This window comes from Physcomitrium patens, chromosome 23 (assembly GCF_059467195.1).
Source record: "Physcomitrium patens ecotype Gransden chromosome 23, ASM5946719v1, whole genome shotgun sequence".
In the NCBI taxonomy this organism is placed as follows: domain Eukaryota; kingdom Viridiplantae; phylum Streptophyta; class Bryopsida; order Funariales; family Funariaceae; genus Physcomitrium; species Physcomitrium patens.
In genome coordinates this window covers 12291456-12304345 of record NC_143432.1, presented here as the reverse complement: position 1 = coordinate 12304345, position 12890 = coordinate 12291456, and positions in this window count along the sequence as shown.

Sequence of the window (12890 nt, the reverse complement as noted above, 5' to 3'; positions counted from 1 at the left end):
TTATAAGAAGAAGAATTAAACCTTTGGACACCAAGTGGCGGCTTAGAGCTTATGGAGTTGGATGGATGATAAGGTGCTTGGGTGGTACCTAAGAGATCCCATTTTCAAAATCCCATGGTTGCACATAAAAGAGAAAAAAAGAATATTCTTAAAAAATCTTTAATTAATTTATTGAAGATATTTAGAAGGTTGGCCCCGCAATGCTTGTATTAGGAGATTATATTAGGTGATTAAGACACTTATTACCTATGGGAGATAGTAAAGAATTTCTTATAATAATAATATGATGTATGATGCCCATGTCTTATATATATTTGTCTTTTTGATAGATTGATATATAGCTTCTCCTAAAAAAAAAAAGCTACAAGTTAGTGGTAGCTTAAATTAAGATGGCATCAATCCTTTGAAACTCTCAATCCAACTTTTTTTATATAAAAATTCAAATAAAAAAAAATTAGGATTTAAGATATAGAGTTTGGAAGTAGGATTTAAGGTTTAGAATTTAGGATTTGAAATAGTATTTAAGATTTTGAAAGAGTGGAAACTTTCTTAGAAGGGAGATATAAAGACTTTCCAAGGAGATTTTTCTTTCTTATGTTTTTATTTTATAAATATTTAATGAGGAAAAAATTGTAGATATAAAGGGTAAGTGAGTTTGTAAAAGAATCTTGTTTGTGGAGTATTGTGTATATTTTAAAGTTATAAGATAGTAGAATAATTAGTAGCAAGCAAAAGCTTGGTATTTTTTCAATGAAAATTTATTTTTTATAATAATATTATTAAGAATTGCAGCTATAATATGAAGTGCAATATATTGAAAAGATCGTGTAGAAATTCTTTCAATTCATGCATATATTGCTAAGAGCCAATATGAAGCCTTAATGGAAGAAAAGAGAAGAAGAAATTTTGATAATATAAGAGAGGGAAATTCTATCAAAAGACAAACTTTAAGAAACAAAGCTCATGAGGTGGCTTCATAAAAATTATCTACAAAAGATATTTCAAAAATATTAAAAAAAAAACAAAACAAAACAAAACAAAAAACAAACAAACAAATAAAAAAGACAAAAGATAAAAGTAAATCAACAGCTTATAAACTACTATTTGATATTGAAGTAGCAATAGTTTTAAAGAGGATATTAGAAGAAAATATACTAAATATTAAGGTAGAATTCACATCGAAAGAGATTTTAGGAATTGCAAAGAAAGAGTTTTATGATGTTATTATTGAAAAAATTAAAAGGAAGAAAAAATTAATAAGTGAAGTTGAAATGAGTCATTGTATTGATGCAAGGATATATTTGGATAAAGAAAAAGTTGCTAATTATTACAAAAAATGATTAAATAAAAAGAATGGTTATAATGAATGAGTGCACTTTGAAGATTATAGTAATAAGAAAATAGAAGCTTCAAGCAATTATACTCAAAAGCATTAGATAAAGGCAATTATAGAAATATTAGTAAAAGTGAAAGATATATAAGAACTAGTTATTGCTTTAATTTACCATGGTTTTGAAATAAATCTTATTTCTAAAGATCATAATAAGAAGTGGATGTGGTTAATTGATATGGAATATGGGTGGATAATACAAGTAAGTAATAATACACAAGGTAAATTATATGGAACTTATTCAGATGTTAAAATCCAGATTGAAGATGTTGCAATAGAGCAACAATTTTTTGTTCAAGATACAACATCTTATCCAATAATTTTAACATAACCATATATCAAAATAACATGGATGGAAACAAAAGTACTTAATGATGATTCAACTTATCTATGGTGTTGTGATGTAATTCAACTATTGAATAAATATATATATATTATATTATAAAAGATCTTACTTTAAAAAAATTATAGCAAATTATCTTAGAATAAAGATAATAATCAAAAGGTATTAAACCTAAAAAATACTATTGCTACCTTTATATAAAATAGGCTTCTATATACTTTGTAGGGCCATAAATAAGGCAAAAGAAAGTAGATTGGAAATTAAGATAATATAGACATATGTATGAAGGAGTTAAGAATAGATTTTAGTAAAAATTAACTTAAAAAGCTAAGAATAGATATTTGGAGATGACCAATTGTCAACCTAGATTGAAATCAAATTCCAAGGCACAAAACTGTACACCTACGGTATCGTGATGTAATACGATTATATAGTGAAATTGTAATCAAAGTTGAATTTCTAATTAATATCTAATTATCTTAGTTCAATTATAATTTGAAGTATCTAAAAATATCTTTTATAAAAGCCTCTTAGGTTATTTTTTTATCTTAATAGTTAGTGGGTTCAAGGTTAGTTAGTAATTTTACCTTCTAGATTGTAGAGACTCTTCTACTACCTTAGAAAGGCCATAAATTAATAAAATTAGATTAGAAGATGTAAATAATTAGTATGGTTGGTACTAGGGTTAAATTGAGAGCAGGATTGGGCTAAAAACATCTTAGGATAGGTTAAATTGATACCCAGGGATCGACCATTTATGAGACAGAGTTGAAATCAGACCTTTGGCCACTAAAACGACAGCCTAGGGCAAAATAAGGAGGCATTCAAAGATCAAAGATTAGGATTGGAGAGCTAGCTTGAAGTTAATTCTAGCAACATCAGAATTGTTTTGAGAAGGTTTTGGAGGACTTAGCAATTGTTGTTCAAAGTCAAGGTTTACATCAGTGATTTGGGTTTTATATAATATAATTAGGGCTAGAAATTTTGGCTAGTTCGTGCAATTGGTATGACATCTGCGGTTGAAAACTATATATTGTTTGAATTATTAGGTGTGCTAAGTGTATGCAAAATTTTGTAATAATCTAACGGTGAGGTTTAGAAATATCTAATTTTTAGCACAAGAAGATTTTAGAAGGTGGTAGTTTGAGGTTGAGTAGGGTTTCTATGATATCTAAAGATCTCTGAGTTTGATTAAGGTGAAAATTGGCATGGTGTTGGAAGACTTGAAGATCAAGCTACACATTAATTTTGAGACAAAGTTAATAGTTGAAAAGGAAGAAATCATTACTGGGATTTTTGCTTCACTTTTCAAATTGACGACTGAGTGACATCAGTGCAATTTTTGGAGGTTTTCTCACAATCTATAAGTTGGATTGGACTAAAAATTATTGAACATATAGAAGACTTATATTGAAAATTTCATGCAAAATTCTACATCAAGTGGACGGTCGGATTGAATGTTACAGCTTGTTAAAACTTACTAATTAAGATTTGGGCATAGAAGAAAAATCTAAATTGCTTAAATATGAAAGTAACAAGGTAATTGGGATTTATGTATGATTAAAACTACTAAGAAGAGTGTTTTAAGCACTTTTGAATTGAAATTCAGATTATATTATTCTTGTATGGACAAAACCTAATAGGATTTCTTGGCTACTTGTGAAATATAATCTCACCTTCTATAGCTAAGTGCCCAATGCATTCTTGAGCCAAACAACACATAATATGACAACGGTGACTCCAGAGTTCTTTGGTAGATCAAAGAGTGGAATTTGAGAGCAAACTCAATAGAATTTCTATGAGAATTATTTTTTGTATGATCAGGATTTGTAATGACTTTATAAGAGCTTTACAAAGTCAAGGTTGTTTTGGATGACTTAGCTTTTTGTGAAATAAAATAGAGTTGATATTTTGAACACTTTTGGGAGTTTTGTGGTGGATCTATAAGTGAAATTTCATAGATTGGTAGGTATAATTGTGCTTGATGTGTATTAGAAATTTAAGATCAATCAAATGATTAAATCAAAATAAGAGAATTTTTTTGTGGGTTGAGGTCTCAAAATTTGGAGTTTTAGTGTCAATGAGTATTTTTAAGATCTTTAGAATTTTTTTGATAGGATTGATATATATATATATATATATATATATATGGAGACTAGACTTGATTATTAATAATTTAAGTAAATTTTGGGAGAAAATCAATGGTTCAAATAAGAGATATTAGTACTAGAAGTTCAACATTAAAATTGAAGTAGGAGATTGGTCAATACCCAAGCGGATTTTAGGATTTTTTTTTATCGGATAAGGATTTAGGATTTAAAATTATTGTACTAGTTTATCTTTAAAATTATTATATTATTTTTCAACTAAGAGGTTGAGAGGTGTATAAATTTTTTAGTAAGATCAATAGTTAATCAATAGATATTAGAATTTTAATCTACCTTAGGATTTGTCTAGGATTTGATTTAGGATTTAGGATTTATTTAAGATTTAGTTTAGGACTTAGGATTTGTCTAGGATTTGATTTAGGATTTAGGATTTATTTAAGATTTAGTTTAGGACTTAGGATTTGTCTAGGATTTGATTTAGGATTTAGGATTTGTTAAGGGTTTTTTTTAGAGCTTAGAATATATTTAGGATTTGGTTTAGGATTTAGAATTTCTTTAGCATTTGATTTAGGATTTAGGATTTGTGTAAGATTTGATTTAGAAATTTAGGGTTTACCTAGGGTTTGATTTAAGATTTAAGGTTTATTTAAAATTTAATTTAGGATTAGGATTTGACCTAAGATTTAATTAAAGACCATTAAGATTCTAATTAAAATTAATATAGGATTTGATTAAGATTTCTTTAATATTTCTTTAGGATTTCTTTATATTTCTTTTGTAATTTCTTTAAGATTTTTTTTTAGATTTGATTAAAGCTTGATTAGAATTATTAAGGTTTAATTGGAATTTATTTAGGATTCTATTAAAATTATTAGGATCTTGTTGTTGCAATTTTCTTTCTATCTTTAATAGCCAAGTGTCCAATGTATTTTCTAGTAAGACTTCACGTAATTCAATAATGAATACATAATAAAGATAGAAAAGAAGCAATATAATTTTTAATTATGCTTCCTAATCATGAACAAAATTAAGATAGGTTGAGAGAGAAGATATTTCCAAGAGTTAAAGAAAGAGTTAAGGATTTTGAGGAAGTACCATTGTAAAGCAAGATTATGGAGGTATAAAAAAAGAGATAATTTTATAAGATATGGATGCATGTGATACAAGTTTTTTTTGGCATTTTTTAATATAAAAATATTATTTCTAAAAAATTTAAAGATTAAAAAATATATATATATATATATATATATATAATATTAAAAATAAATTATGTAGATTAAGAACATTAAAAGATGATGAAAGTATTTAAGACATTTATGAAGAAAATAGATTAAAATATTCTTTAGATTTAATTACATCTATTGGATTAAGAGATGTTTGTTAGGTTGTAGAAATTCATTCAAAGGAGTTTTATTCTATACTTGAATCTTTTCAAACACTTGATGTTATTGTAGAGACAAAATATAAAACCATAGAGAAGAAGGTAAAAATTGGTTGCCAAACCTTTGTTATAAGATTCTATAAAATAAATGGAAGAAGCATCAAAAGAAGAGAATTTAAAGGATCTTAAGAATATTGGACATAAATTTACAAAGGAGACTTTTGAAGAATTAAAGGTTTGATGTGATGATTCCTTATTACCAACAAAAATTGAATATTTAAAAAAAATGCTTGCAAAGCGAGGTAAATCTTTTGCCTTTGGACCTTATGAAAAATGCTTACAAAGCAAGATAAATCTTTTGCCTTTGAAGGTGCTACTAACTTAGTTGCACATATAATGAATGGTATGAACAAGGTATTGAAATACTTCATTTCTAAAAAAAATTATGCCTTTTTTAGATGATGTTCCTAGCAAAGGATGTAAAGAAGGAAAAAAAAGATAAGACTTTAGATGACAGGGGGTATTATAAGTATATTATTGATCATATATAAGATTGTGAAAAGATTTTAATTTGACTTGAAGAAGTTCATTTTACACTTTTGGAAGAAAAATGTACATTTGGAGTATAAGAAGTTGTCATTGTTAGACATTTTTGTGGATTTTATAGAAGAAAATCAGATCCAAGCAAAGTTGATGCAATTGGAAAGATGAAGGATATATGTGACTCTTTAATAGAAGTACATAGGTTTTTAGGGGCTTGTATATTTTAATGTGTATGGATTTCTAATTATGCTCATATAGCATATCTATTATATGAATTATTACATAAGGGTTATTAATTTAAATGAGAAAGAAAGCATATTGAAGCAATAAAAAAACCAAAGATTTTGTTGTTGATACCTCCAATTTTAAGAAGAATTGATTATGAGTGTAATAGATAAGTAATACTTATTATAAATATTAGTCCAATTGCTATTGTGTCGACTATAGATCAAAATGATTTAAGTAGAAATAGATTTGCAATTTGAATTAGAGCTTAAGTTTTAAGTACTTATCAATATGCATATTTGCAAGTCAAAAAAGAATTATTGAAAGTTATTTTAGCTATAAAAGTTTAAAAGGATTATTTCATTGGTATACTAATAGTAATTAAAATAAATTACTTGCCATTTCTTAAAATGATTACTAATTGATCAATATTAGATATTGCAATATTATGATAGATTGCTTATATAAAATTATTAAATCTAGAGTTTAAACATATTGCTGGAAAAGAAAATTTGGTGGCAAACATGTTGTCTCAAGCAAGATGTGAAAGAAAAGATAAGATGGTTGAAGACGTTGATGATGTTGGATTAGAATTCTATTTAGTATCAAATATTAATAAAGAAGATAAGTTATTTTTTCAAGAGCTTTATGAAGGAGAATTATTAAATATTGGTTGTTATTTGAATGCCTTGACTAAATAAGAAAATTGGTCTATAGAGAAATTTAAATAAATAAGAAAATATATATATATATATATATATATATATATATATGAATTTTTGCTTCAAGAACAATTTTTATGGAAGAGACCAAAAAAAGAAATTAAAATGCCACAATGAATGATAGAAAATAAAAAAGAGCTACAAAAACTACTAAAAAGATTTCATGATAATTTATAGGCAAACCATAGGAGAGTTTGGGCTACTTTTGTTAAACTCAAAGAACAATATTGGTAAAAAATATATATATTAAGATGAGCTTTTATTTATAGAATCATGTAATACTTGTCAAGCATATTTTAATATATAATATTAAAATGGTCTACATCCAACATATTTTTTTGTTATTCATTTTAAATGGATTATTGATTTGATTATTATACCAATTGGATTATGGCAAATGAGATATTTGATCTTGGTTTGTGAAGATTTATTAAACCAAGTAGTAGGTATAGCATTAAGAACAAATTCTACAAATAGGATTTGTAGATTTTTACTTAAAGATGTTATTTGCCACTATAGAAGTATAGAAAAAATCATTGCAAATTATAGAGAATTAAATGCACAAGAAGTGCATGAATTCTTTGAAAGATGTAGAATTAAGTTATCATTTACTATTGCTTATAATTTTCAAGGAAATGAAAAATGTGAATGTGGTTACCTATCAATTATAAAACCATTAACTAAAACTTGTAATGAAAATGTTAGAAAATGAATTTGATTTTTTCATTTGCATTGTGGACTGACAAAACAATTTATAGTTTGATAATGAGATATATACTTATTGAATTTATAACAAGTCAAAAATCTATTATACCAATTGAAAAAAAAGTACTTACTTGGAGTATGCTAGTATAGAAAGATGAATTGATAAGTGAAGAACTTTTAGCTATTAGAATTTAAAAACTTGAGTAGAAACTAAAAGATTTATAAATAGCATTAGAAAGATTAAAAAGAATAAGGTTGTAAAATAAGGCACAATTTAATAAGCAATATCAATTGAGACTTAAAACAATTGAAGATGATGATTGGATTTTGGTTTATGATAGTAGCATAATATTTTAAGGAAGTTTTTTAAATAATGGTTTATATCATATGTGATAAAAATTATATATAATAATGTGACTTATTCATTACAAGAGCTAAATAGAACATGATTAAAAATATCAGTTACAAAGAAGTAAGTGAAGATATTTAAAAAATAAAAATAAATATAGAAGATGATTTTGACTTATATAAAAAAAAATGACTAAGAAGATTTTTATGAAGATATAAAAAACATAATATGAATAAAATAAAATTGGGTTTATTTGGTGCATATCAGAGAATGTACAAGTTCAAAAGAGATAGGTGCCATGTGAAAACATGACTATATAGTGGAAAATAAAAATATATATGTTATTATAGAATAACATAGTAAAAATATGTAGTAAAAAAAATAAAGATAAAAAATAGAAAAGTAGTAAAAGATTTGGTTTTAATGCTATTTTTTTATAGAGGGACTTTTTTTTACTTTGTAGAGGCAAAAATAAGCCAAATCAAAGTAAATGAAGTAAGTTATTAAAATAGACATATTTAAAAAAGAATTAATAATAGAATAAAGTAAATTTTATTTCAAATTATTAAAAATTGATATCTCAAGAAGACCAGTTGTCAACTTGCATTAAAAACAAAGCATGAGGCATAAAACCATGTTCATATGATGATTTTAAGGTTTTTTGATAGAACAAAGAGTAGAATTTGAGAGCAAACTAGAAGAGAAATTTTTGGACATTAGTTTTATATCAAGTGAGGTAATATTAAATTTTTGAGGAATTTCTAAAATTAATAATATTCTCATTTGGTTTAAATTTTGAGAAATACAAATATGTTTATAAATTTGAGGGCATTTTGAATTCTATAGTAATAGTATAAGTAAATATTGGATAGTTTGTTGGTATGCTAGTCATTAATATGTGTAAAAAATTTGAAGTTAATTAAATAGTTAGATCAAAGTGTGTGAAGGTTTTTATGGATTGAGGTCTAAAAAATTAGAGTTTGAAGATGAGTCAATATTTCTAAGATCTTCAGTAATCTATCAATTAGATTAAAGTAAATCTTTTGTATATGGATATTATACTTGATTTTTAATATTTAGATGAAATTTAAAACTAATTCACTAGTTCAAGAAAGAGGTAATAGTGCTAGAAATTTTGCATTCAGGTTGGAGTAGGAGGCCTCCTAATACTCGATTGGATTATCTTCCATTACTCTTAATTGGTAAGTGCAATCAATTTCATCTTTCTTACACTTTTTTTTAACAAAGATATTAAGAAGTGTACAAATATTGAATTGATATTTAATTTTTATTATTAGTTGTCAAGATTCTATTTTACTATGAGATTTGATTTAAGATTTGTCTATGGTTTAATTAGGGCTTAGGATTTGGTTTAGAATTTGGTTAGGATTAAAACTTTGCTAGGATTTGGTTTAAAACTTGATTAAAGATTTATTAATATTTATTTAAGATTTATTTAGAATTTAGGATTTCATTAAGATTTTATTAGGATCTAACCTAGAAGTTGGTTAAGATTCAATTAAAATTTCAATTAGGATTTGACTTAAGAATTGTATTAGCAAAATAAATTTAAAACTAAATAATTTTTTTTGAAAAGATACTCACCTTGGATTATAATTTGAACTTGTTGGCCTTCATTCTTCTTTTTTTCTTCTTTTTTTCTTCTTTTTTTTCTTCTTTTTTTCTAAATTTCTTCTATATAACTCTTCTACTTATTCCCTCTTAAACTTTTTGTTCTATAGAAGGAATACAAGGAATAGAAGGAGTGATTAAATTTCCCTACCATTAAAGAAAAGTCCTCAACTAGAAATTTATAAAAATAAAAATAAAAAAATGATACAAGGGATAGAAGGAGTGATTAAATCTCCCCACCACTAGAGAAGGATCTTCAACTAGAAAAATTAAAAGGAAGAAGAGTGATGAAACCTAAAAGACGAGCTCCACCTCTTTTGCTTTTGGAATTGACAATCAATTTAAGAAACCCACCAAATAATGCTAATACTAAAAATAAACTAATAAAATATTATTAAAGGTTCAAAATAATAATATTGCATAAAAAATCAATTAATAAATAAATAATATATTAAATTTATTTCAATACATAAAACTTATTATATACTTAAAAGAAGAAATAATATTTGTAAATAAAAATAAGAGTAAAATTTAAATAAAAAAATTAAAAAAAGATAAATAAAAAAATTAAAAATAAAAATAAAAAGTTAACATAAAAGTAAAAATAAAATTTAAAAGTAAATTATAACTATTAATTAATTTTATTTTTCATTAATTAATTAAATAAATATTTTAAATTTAAAATAATAATTTTATTTCTATTATAATTTTAAATTATTATTATTATTAATTTAATATTGATTCTTTTTTCTTTTTTTTTTCTTTATTTATGTATATATATTTTTTAATTTTTTAATTTTTTATTATAATTTGATATAATTGAGAAGAATGTTTTAAATAATTTTTTTTAAATATAACATAAAATCCAAAATATAAATGATAGAAGAGATAGAAAACACTAATCTCAATTGTATTTCGCTCATGGTAGCAACCTCTTTCCACTCCAAAAATCGCCACAAATTTAATTTTGATTCAATAATATTGAATTTTTTACCACTACAAACTTAACTTTATGGTGCTTGTATTCCAAATTTTCTGCTGTAAAATAATCACCAGGTACTAAGAAATATTTTTCCAAACAAGAGGTATATGAACCTCTTCCTAGTCTAAAATTCACTAAACATTCAAATCAATTCCAATTTGAATATGTGATAGCTTTTTAGAAAGCTAACATCAAGATACACAACTTCAAAAATTTCCAATTCAAAAAATGTAACACATAAAAATTGATTGATAAAAACCCGAGATCAATCCACATTCAATTTAATATTCGAATCTTTGATTATCTTATAAAGTGAAAATTTGAAATGCTTTGTTTACACAAATAAGGAAGAGGTATAAAACACTTACCAATGATGAAGACCTATTTGAATTGCTTACTCAATAAAACCAAGCAAGATCAATCACAACAAGCAACTTCACATTCATACACATCATTGGAAGCACCACCCTCCTAGCAAATGTACCAAAATGTGAGTGTAAAATTCACTCCTCAATCCAAATTACAAGATGGCTTTAATTAAGAGTTACTTGTATTTGGTACTGTGAAGTGGAAGTAGAAAAAACAAGAACAAAAGAATCACAATACAAAACAATTGAAATAAATTAAATCAATCAATTATATAATCCAAAACTTAGTTCAGTCTATTTACTAAGTTTTTATCAAATAAAAAATAAAATTTTAAAATTTTAAAAATATTTTTAGAAATTTAATATTTTATTTTTATAATGGTATAAGAAATATATAAATCCAAATTACTGTGAGTAAGTTATGGAGGTTTAAAAATAACAAGTAAATAAATAAAAAACTAAGTAAAAATATTTTATCTCAAGGATAATTTGCTTATAGATCAAAGATTTGAACCTCACCAAGGCTTACATGTAGTGTATATGGATGTCTTAGAGAGGCCATAAGGCCTTAGTCTTATCCTCCTAACTACCTTCAAGGTGCTACAACTCATATGGGATTTATGCACCTCATTTCTTACAAGGACTATACTAGCTATTGGTCCTTCTATTTTTTATTAGTAAAACCAATATTTTTATATTTTTTTACTTCATCATGATATTTAAAAACATCTAATTAGCTTAGAAACCTTGTGTGGCCTTCAAATCTTGCTCCATTTCTTTATAATGGCTTCCAAAGTGATAAAATTTATTTTTACCAAAGTCTTAGAAATTGCTCTAAAAATTCCTAATAAATTCTAAATAAAAATTTAAAATTCTGATAATAGTTTTATAATTCTAATATCAATTTAAGGCTATAATTTCTTATCTTTATGATTTTTATAGTAATAAAATTAATTTAAATCTACTATAAATCCTACTTTCTATATAAATAACTAAAAAGATCTTAGATTCTTTCTCATGCTTCTTCTAGCTTCGAACTAAAATTTATAGTTTTTTATAAGTAATATATATAAATAGAAGGATAATGTAAATATTGACCTTAATAAATAATCTTTAATACTTAATAATAAGTAAAAAATACTAAATTAACTAAGATAATTACCTCTAAGACTTATTAAGACTCTAATTCTACAACCAACATTCTAATTTTTTATTTATGTAAAGGTTTCTATATTATTCAGCATATATTGTGGTTTTAAGCACTCTAAATGCATCTTTTTATCCTAAAACAACTAGTGAGTCGATTTGATAACTTACAATGAGTCTTTTCTTGCTTAATAAGAAATTTAAAACAGATTATATCAATTTATATAGATGCTAACATAGATAAAAAGAACTTCCAAAAACTTAGAAAGTATGGCTATGATTAAAGTTGTACCCCTTAAAGTAAATTTTTGTTCTTGATGTCTTTGAAAGAGTGAATTGTTGCATATAATGGCTTGAGCAATAAACTGCTGAAATGACTCTACACTTGGTATTGTCAATAATAAATCTTTGACATTATCTTTTAACTCATATTGAATGTGATTGATAAAAACTTTGTCATTCCAATCTATATTATAAGCAAGGTTTTGAAATTCAGCAGTATACATAATAGCTGAATGTGACTATGTCATAGAAATATAAGATTAGTATTTTCTACTATTTTTTGTTCACTTTTTCCAAGTGTAGCTATCATTACATCTAACTTGAATATATCCATCAAAGTATTGAAAAGAATCCATCTTTAGATAGAGCTTTATTTGTTATAGAAACCTTCCAAATTTTGATCTTGTTCCATCAAATTTCTTGAGCATACTTATCCTTGCCTCTTTTATACTCATAGCAGTAAGACTTTTCAAATTTAGATATGAGCTTCATCTACTTGCTTCTTTAAATTACACAATTTTTTAGCATAGACTTTAAATTTCATTGTTGACTTCTTTTATAGGCATGGAAATAATATATTTATGATTTATATTGAAAATACATGAGATTTCTATCCTAAAAGTATTAACAAGCTTGTACAAATTTGCAATACTTGTAAATTTATTTATATTTCCATTGAGAGTAGTATCTATAAATTTTTTTATATAGACAACT